The following is a 7,609-nucleotide window of genomic DNA, read 5'->3' as shown; positions in this document are numbered from 1 at the left end:
AGATTATAACGTTTGCGTTGTCTGTTTTTTTTTTTTTTTTTTGAAGCGGGTTTTTGTCTTTTCCAGTGGGTTCTGTGTACTATTCACAAGACCTACAAATATTTTTTTTTATCAAAACTTTCATTAAAAATGAATTTCACGACACTATTTACACATTTAAAAATTATTTTGTTATAATATTTTCAGTTTTCAATTTTCAAAAAAAGAAGTTGTATCCACACACACAGTTTTCAATTTTCAGAAAAAGAAGTTGTATCCAAACATACCTTGAACCCCAACCTAAATTTCCCTGGTTCACGCGTCTTAAAGAGTGCAAATTCTTAGTGATTGCCCGCCAATTACTCATCTATGAGTTGAGAAACCGGAAAAACGAACTTAACGTCCAAAATTCCAAATGACCAAAACAGCTATCTTCCTCTCCTTCCTTCTCCTCCTTTTCGGACATGCGAACTCTGAGTCTCAGCTAAATGACAAAGAACAAACAGTCCTCCTGAAACTAAAGCAACATTGGCAAAACCCACCATCTCTAAGCCACGTGAACTCCTTAAACTCCTGTCACCATTGTAACTAGCCAGAGATCACCTGCACAAACGGCTTAGTCACCCAACTACTTCTTCAAAACAAGAACATCAACCAAACAGTCCCACCCTTCATCTGTGACCTCAAGAACCTCACAGTCATTGACCTTTCATACAACTTCATTTCTCAAGAGTTTCCAAAAGCTCTCTACAACTGTTCCAAGCTTGAAGAGCTCGACCCCTCGCAGAATTACTTTAACGGCACAATCCCCGTTGACATTCACCGCTTGTCTCACTTGCACCGCCTCAACCTTGGAGCCAACAGCTTCTATGGTAACATTCCATCATCTATTGGACAATTAACAGAGCTAAGGACGCTTCAGCTTTTCCAGTGTGCATTCAACGGTTCTTTCCCGCGAGAAATTGGCAACTTGTTCAAACTTGAGTCACTGTGGTTGGCCTATAAGGTCAACATGACAGCGGCAGAGTTGCCTTCGAGTTTCACGAAGTTGAAGAAGCTTAAGTTTTTATGGATTGCTGCGTCTAATTTGAATGGGGAAATCCCAGACACGATTGGAGAAATGGAGGCTTTGGTGCATTTGGATTTGTCAATAAACAATCTGACTGGGAAAATTCCGAGCAGTTTGTTTATCCCAAAGAATTTAAGTATTGTGTATCTTTTTAGAAACCGATTGTCTGGGGAGATTCCTCGGGTGGTTGAAGCATTAAACATTGATGTTATTGACCTCTCCGATAATAAATTGGCCGGAAGCATACCTGATGATTTTGGTAGACTCAGAAACATGACAGGTTGGAGTTTGTTTTTCAGTCAGTTATCTGGAAAAATCCCGGACAGTATTGGCCGTCTTCCAAGTCTGAGGGTCCTTAAAAGTGTTTAGCAACAATTTATCAGGGACTCTGCCTCCGGACTTTGGGCGGTATTCTACGCTTGTAGAGTTCCAGGTTGCAGACAATAAGCTTGAAGGCGAGTTACCAGAACACTTGTGTGATAAAGGTTGGTGGGTGTGGTAGCTTTTAACAACAACCTCACTGGAGAATTGACTAAGTCGCTTGGCAATTGCAATGGTTTGAAAATTGTGACTGTTTACAATAATAGGCTTTCTGGGGATATTCCTAGTGGCCTATGGACATTGTTGAATTTGAGCGTCTTGATTTTAAGTGACAATTCATTTACAGGCGAGCTTCCTCAAAGGGTGGCAAGGAATCTCTCAAGATTGGAAATAAATAACAACTTTTCTGGTACGATTCCAGCTGGAGTGTCTTCCTGGAGGAATTTGGTGGTATTTGAGGCTAGTAATAACCTCTTTACTGGCACAATTCCTCGAGAATTAACATCTCTTCCTAATTTAACAACTCTTTTTCTTGATCAAAATCGACTCTCGGGCTCCCTTCCACCAGATATTATATCATGGAAAACGTTGAATGCTCTAAACCTTCACCGAAATAAAATCTCTGGACCTATTCCGGAGAAATTAGGTAATTTGGCAGGTCTTACAGAGTTGGACTTGTCAGAAAACCAACTTTCTGGCCAAATACTTCTCCAACTTGGCCTCCTGAAGCTCACTTTACTTAATCTCTCTTCTAATCATTTGACTGGGAGGATCCCAACACAATTTGAAAATGATGCATATGCCAGCAGCTTCTTGGACAATCTTGCTCTCTGTTCTAATAAGCCATCACTAAACATTAACAGCTGCAACAATTCTGACCATCGTAAACCAAGCAAAGTTCCCTCCAACACAACTCTTTTTAAATTTTTATTTTTTTAATTTTTAATTTTAAATTTTAATCTCACCATGCCATCAGTTTTTCACAAATTTCGTAGACTTACGGTTAAATCGGCTTATGATTCGAATGATTTTCCAAGTTAGACCTCAGTTCAACTGATACTCTCATATTTTTTATATGCCCAGTTCTCATAAATAAAAAACCATTTTCATGAACAGTTAACGATTAACCTGGTTGGACAGTACGGTTCGGTCCAAGTTTAAAAACCATAAGCAGCATCATTGTAGTCCACTTCTCTCTCTTGAAATCTCATCCTTTTTTAAAACCTTTTGACCATACCCACAAATATCACTTCTTATTTAATGTTCTCTTTCTTTACTCTCTTTTTGACATATGAAGTAAATATGGTCCAATAGATATAGATAAGTTTGCTATTGCTCAAAAATCTTCTTCCTCTTTCGCTACTACCTAACAGTGGCACAATAAACCTTCTCTTAATTTTTCCCCCTCTTCTCTCTCTCAATCTGGATTTGGTGTGATAAGAGAGGGGGTGATTCTTTTAGAATGAAACATATTTTTCAGTTGGAACTCCTGAAATTGACAGAACTGGCCGGTTTTATCTAGAATAGTCCAGTATTTAAACCGAGATGGAACAAGGAGTATGGTTGTGCCAAATATGTTGTCGGCATGAAAAATTCCAGCCATTCCGACTGGAACTGAATGGATTTCAAAACATTGGTTTCAACAACCTCATAAAATAATATTTGAATTTCCTCTTTAAAATTGGTGATACATCGGTTTGTAAGTTTAATGTGGTAAAAAATTTGTAGTACGCTACTCATAGCCCTATACAATTCCAAAAATGAGTTTGCTTCTTGTGACAAATAAAAAATAACATTTTTGGATTCACTAATTGTCCTAGGCCTAATAATGACATCTTTTGTGGTGCCCTAAATCTACAATTTTAACCCCTCCTCCCCCTCCCACACTATCTATGAATCTACCTATGAAGAAAAAATATAGCTTTAATTTTTAATTTGAAAATTTAAACTTGATAAGTCATGACAATCTAAACATTCCCTCCATAATTGAAGAACTGCCTTGTCATTTATAATATCTCTAAAAACATGTTTAGAGTAGTTGTGGATGTCTTTGTTATACTCTTTGCTCTTAAATTTTGTTTTTGCTCTATTATTTTTGTTTAAAGCCTCTCTCTCTCTCTCTCTCTCTCTCTCTCTCTCTCTCTCTCTCTCATATGGAGATGAAGTGAAACTAGCGGTGGAGCTAGGGGAAGGGGGGCAATGTGATGCCCCAATTTGATTGAATGTGTGATGTGTGTGGGTGTGTGATTAACAATTAACAATTACTAGGTTAAACTGGGCTTTATTAACAATTACAAGGAGCCTCAATTGTGATTAGTCATTTTAAGGTATAGTGCAGATGTGACTAGCGCTTTTTCTTAGGTCGTAACATATGGTATCAGAGCTGGCCTGGTAATCTTGTGTGGGCTCAGAGACACTACTCCACAAAGTGGGCCCCAACAAGGACGTTAGGGATTTAAGTGGGAGAGGTTGTGATGCCCCAATTTGATTGATTGTGTGATGTATGTGAGTGTGTGATGAGTCCCACATCGGGTATTTATTGGGTTGAATTGGATTTTATTAAAAACTGCAAGGATCCTTAATTGTGACTAGTCATTTTGAGGTATAGCGCAGATGTGGCTAACGCTTTTACTTGGGTCGTTACATTCCAAGTAGAAGGTTCATCACCAAAATCCAATGAGTAAAACCATGTAGAAGATAAAATTTCTTAACAAGAATAAAATTGTCAAATAAGGTTTAAATTTGCATGAGTAAAATCACACTGAAGATTAAATTCTCAAAACGAGAGTAGTCATGTGATTAAATTCATAAGATTAAAACCAACGAGTAAAATCATATTGACGATCAAATTCTCAAAGCGAGAGTAATTCTTATGATAAAATTCACAAGGTTAAAATCAATGAGTAAAATCAAATTGACGACCAAAATCTCAAAACGAGAGTAAGTCATATAATAAAATTCACAAGGTTAAAACCAATGGGTAAAATCATATTGACAACCAAATTTTGAAAACGAGAATAAGTCATATGATTAAATTCACAAATTTTAAAAAAATTATTATGTGGTTAAATTCATGAAGTACAACCATTTTAACAAAGTACTATGGTTAAATTCATGAAGTATAAAACCAACAAGAGCAACCATATTGACAAAGCAAAATTCTTATAAAGTAGCAAAATATTCTAAGTATCAAAGAAACACCAAGATTAGAAAGAAGCATATGAAAGTTTTAAAATACTTCAGTTGTTCACAAAATAAAGAACACAAATATTGTCTTCTTGAAATATACTCGTCAAAACATGGACGAGAACCAGCCTAAAAACTAGATCAAACCAAAACAAAAATAAAAATGAAGTTTAAACAAGGGGATCAACAAGGGGATTAACTAGTGCATCTTTAGGGCCTTCTCCTTCATCTCCTCCTTCCACTCCAGCTTGCTCATTGTCTCGGGCCCATTCAGCAACTTCATTAGCCATTATCTCCTTATCAATGGCCTCATATTCAATATTAGAGTAGTCAAACTCAGTGTGATGCTTCATCGTCCACTGTCGGAGAAGCTTAAAGCCTTTAAAGTATTCATCTAAAGTGGCATTAAGCCACAACCTTCTCACATTCAAAGTTAAGCTTCAACATGGCAGAATGAATCTCTTCATCCTTCTGAATGACAAGCATCTTTTCTATCCTTAGCTCGTCAGAGACTTCCTTCAACTTGGCCTTAGCATCGTTAGCCTCTCCCATCGCTTCAATCGATCCTTCCTTAGCGTTAAGCTCTCAGCCTTTACAACTTAAATCTGAGAATTGGCCATCACCACTTTCTCTTCTATCGCAAGGTAATCAATCGGTAGGCGCAATGATTCTCCAAGAACCTAGAGGAAACAAGTACATATGTTTAAAAAAAATTTAAAAAAGAAAAAAAAAAGAAAAAGAAAAGAGAGAGAGAGAGAGAGAGAGCAGTGTTAAAAGTAAAGAAGACCTCACTTGCATGAGTTTGTGAATATGACGACTAATAAGTTCATAAGAAGGCACTAAAGACAAGGCCTTGAGCTCCTCCTCAAAGATGACATTATGCGCCCGTCCAACGACCATCGCAAGATCAGTCCAAACACTCTCACCTTTCTTCTCCTTCCCTTTCCAAGTTTGAGGAAGAGAAGGAAACTCATCAATTGATACAGCAGGAGAAGAGGGCAAAAGGGTATGGACGAGGCTGGAAATGACGATCCCAGAATTGCCCCTATTTTTTAGCTTTTTCAGAGGCGAATCTATCTTTGACAAAGGCTCATTCTTTTTCCTTTGTCTCGAATATATTTATCCTGACTAAAGCGAGTAGCCATCTTTGCAAAACAAAGTAAGAAAATCACAAAGATATTGACAAAGGTAAAAAATTAACAAGGTAAAAGCACAAAATCCAAACACTTACTTCTCTCTTCCCTATGAATTAACTGACGAACGTAAGCTGAAGGCTTAGGCCTTGAGAAGTGATCGTACAAAGATCACGGGTCGACAAGCTCGTCAAAATCTTTGATACCAAGAGCAAAATCCAGAGCAGCTTGGACTCATCCCTAATATCTATTCTTCAAGCCTAGATGAATAAAAGCTACAAAAAGAAAAGGTTAGAATAAAGAAAATATATATATATATGGACGATGTAAAAACCAAAAGAGGGGAAACACGCACCAAGTGTGGGAAACTCCTAATTACATAGAAATATGGGCACCTCACCCTGAACTTGATTAGAAGCAGTTTCTTAATCTTTTCTATAGACGAAGAAGTACCTCGACTTCTAGTCATGAAAGGAAGAGGGATAACTACGGACGAATCTCAATTTCCTATCCCACAAACGAAACTCAAAATACCCATAGGGGGTCGAGAGTTTTAGAAGATAAAGGAATAAGAACTTGTTCAATTTTATCATGCTTCCTTCATGGATAGATGTCCAGATCGACATACAACTCACAACTATCTGCCAAGCGTTTGGGACAAGCTGACCAAGAGCAATTTTTAAATGACCAAGTAGTTAGTGAATAAAGGAATGGACAGGAAATTGAAAGCCACACAGAAAAAGTGGCTTTATAGAAACACACCTGACCATGGGAAAAAGCACATGCTTTCTCGTTTGGACGAGGGAGACACACTTTCTTCTCGGTTGGAAATTGAAACCTTTTTCTAAACCTCCTCATATGTTTCTCTTCCAAAACACATTTTTCAGCAAAAGCATGGAAGGGTTTTTTCAAAGAAGATGAAGAGGGTTTCGACATCGTCGTGTCTACCTCCATACCCACAGGGTTGTCACTAGATGACAACCCTATATCAAACTTACTAGACCTAACACCCACACCCATAACCATCTCCTCAACCATCTCACTCACCAAATGATACCGAATCAAGGAATGGCAGATTAAGCGGTGAACCTCAAGCAACACTAGCCTAAGGGCATTGTCTCGAGACACAAATAAACCCACTTAGGGACGCTGAGCACCCAAGAATTCAAGGAAAACACCTAGCCTAGTGAAGAAAAAAGAAATGGAGGGGGAATCTACCCTAATAGCAATATAATCAACCATGAATTAAGAGAGAGTAGAGACAACTCACTAGAAAAATACTAGAAAAGAAACTTAGAAGCTTGAAGAAGATAGAAAGAAGAGGAAAATGAAAATTTTTTAAGGAAAGACGCGATTTCAGGCGTAGGAAAATCAAGATACCACCCTCGCACATCCAACCAATAAAAAGCCGAAACGAGTCCACGTTTTGATGTACGAGTCATGTCATATTAAATGCGAAAGAAGGAGAATCCCAAAAGTCATTAGTAAGCACAAACAGACCTTTCATATTCCTACGATCATCACAAAGACCGACGAAGGAATAAGGGGGCAATTGACGAGTACTCGATTTAGAATCATCCATAATCTAGATGACCATACAACATTAACCATGAAGCAATAAATGACTTCATAAACAACAAGTAGCAATGATCAGAAAGGCAATTATAAGTATGTTAAATCTTCATTTAAGCTCAAATATACGTTACACATGCAAGCCTGGAGGACCATTAAAGGCACCCATTGGCTATACAAGAGCAGGCTATAAAAAGGCCATCCAACCCTAGGTGAAAGCTACGCCTACCAAATATACAGAATTACATTATGATTCTCTAAAAGATATTGAGAAGCTTATTGACTCAGTCATCGGAGAACCTTTGGCTAATAGCACTCCGGTGCCTTTCTCTCTCATCTTTGCGAGGAA

The 7,609-nt window shown here is 37.8% G+C and overlaps 1 long non-coding RNA gene and 1 pseudogene across 1 annotated transcript; one reads left to right on the top strand and one right to left on the bottom strand.

Annotated features, from left to right (window-relative positions):
* Positions 1-389: 389 nt before the first annotated feature.
* Positions 390-2,308, top strand: LOC112029667 (receptor-like protein 52; annotated as a pseudogene).
* A 2,277-nt stretch (positions 2,309-4,585) lies between these two features.
* LOC136066161 (uncharacterized) lies at positions 4,586-7,609 on the bottom strand. The gene is made up of 4 exons (XR_010627625.1): positions 6,044-7,609; positions 5,787-5,963; positions 5,348-5,700; positions 4,586-5,235 (listed from the first exon to the last, which is right to left on the bottom strand). It is a non-coding gene; the product is annotated as an uncharacterized LOC136066161 (long non-coding RNA).

The sequence above is a fragment of the Quercus suber genome, unplaced genomic scaffold (genome assembly GCF_002906115.3).
Source record: "Quercus suber isolate HL8 unplaced genomic scaffold, Cork oak 2.0 scaffold_123B, whole genome shotgun sequence".
Taxonomy (NCBI): Eukaryota; Viridiplantae; Streptophyta; class Magnoliopsida; order Fagales; family Fagaceae; genus Quercus; species Quercus suber.
Note: the sequence above shows the minus strand (reverse complement) of the source record. Positions and strands in the feature narration are given on the sequence as shown.